Source organism: Belonocnema kinseyi, chromosome 8 (assembly GCF_010883055.1).
Source record: "Belonocnema kinseyi isolate 2016_QV_RU_SX_M_011 chromosome 8, B_treatae_v1, whole genome shotgun sequence".
NCBI lineage: Eukaryota > Metazoa > Arthropoda > Insecta > Hymenoptera > Cynipidae > Belonocnema > Belonocnema kinseyi.
In genome coordinates, this window is record NC_046664.1 from 131,787,394 (window position 1) to 131,788,755 (window position 1,362).

A 1,362-nucleotide genomic window follows, 5' to 3' on the forward strand; every position below is an offset into this window, starting at 1 on the left:
ATATCAAGAAACGCGATAAAAACAACAAACTTGACCTTCAAATGCATTACACGGATTTCAGGGAAATTAATTTTCGCGATACCAGACGAAAAATTGGCTACTTTAATTTAATATATTTCTATAACAACTAAATTTTTTTTCTAATCTGAAGATAATACAATTATACATAATCTGTCGAAAATAATAAACTTTCGAACTAAGCAATTTTGCCCAAATTCCTGATTTACGAGAACAATTTACATAAAATAACTAAATGTGTAACTCTTATAACTAAACGTTTTACCTAATCCAAGCGTTCACTTTCTTTGAGTTTAATATATTCTCTATTTACTCGTTCGCCTCAAGAATTTTTTTTCCGTGTGCCATACAAAACCTCAACTACCTTAAAACCTTGGTTGTTTTCTACATTTAGGACATCGTTTCAGCTGCTCAATATTGTGCTCTTCTAATGATTCGTGCACTAATTTTGATCCTGGAACATCATCATCCGTGAGTTACGCCGAATTTTTAAGCATTTTTTAGAAGATGACAGATGCCAGCAGATGCAAATAATGGTCTTGGTCGCCGCACTCTTTGTACATTTTTCATCGTTTTTTTTAATAGACTTAAAAATGTTCTACCTTAAAAATCTCTGTTACTTACAAATTAATTTTTGTTCCTGTTTTTATTAACAATACTTTCCATACACTTCGACACAAAACTGTTCGAAAAAATACGGAAATGACGTAAGATTTCGGCACGTGCGCACTGCCGACGTTTAGAACAAAAAGCTCTATTAGAATGAGCCACCCTACCGAAAAGAATCTTTGAGTATATACTAAAAATTCTTTAGGTCAAAGAAGTTTAGAGAAATTCTCCGCAGGCACACAGGTAGATACTTTTAAAGGTCCAGGAAGCTCGTTTAAATGATCTGAAAGCTTCAAAATATCCTTTCTGACATTGAAATAAGAATACGATCATAAATAACAAGCAGAGAGACTATCTCAATATAGTAGCCGACACTCAAGGGTCCTTTATTAAGCTTTAGGATTAAAATTTAGAAGTAGATTTCTTTTAATTCCATAGGTAACAGCCTAAAACATAATAATTCGAAATCTACGGGTTTCGATGACTTCGGATATCTAACTTTTTTTTTTAATGCTTAAAATTGGAATTAATAGAATGTTTCTCGTAAATGGAATGAGATACGCCAAAAAAGACAACATTTTTGAATTCAACTAGAAAATTGTATATCAGTATATAAGTGTGTGTGTGTGTGTGCGGATGTACAGTCTGTCAAGTTAAAGCGTGGGTGGCTTTACTCGCAGTCGGTAAGGTGTATCGACATGATTTTGGTGTCAAAATATTAAGAAGAGCTCCCTC

General features: G+C 33.1%; 2 protein-coding genes across 4 annotated transcripts in view; one reads left to right on the forward strand and one right to left on the reverse strand.

Annotated features, from left to right (window-relative positions):
* Positions 1-1,362, reverse strand: part of LOC117178127 — a 406,121-nt gene that overhangs the window by 255,769 nt on the left and 148,990 nt on the right. The window lies entirely within an intron of this gene.
* LOC117178128 overlaps positions 1-1,362 on the forward strand; it is a 311,787-nt gene that overhangs the window by 193,239 nt on the left and 117,186 nt on the right. The window lies entirely within an intron of this gene.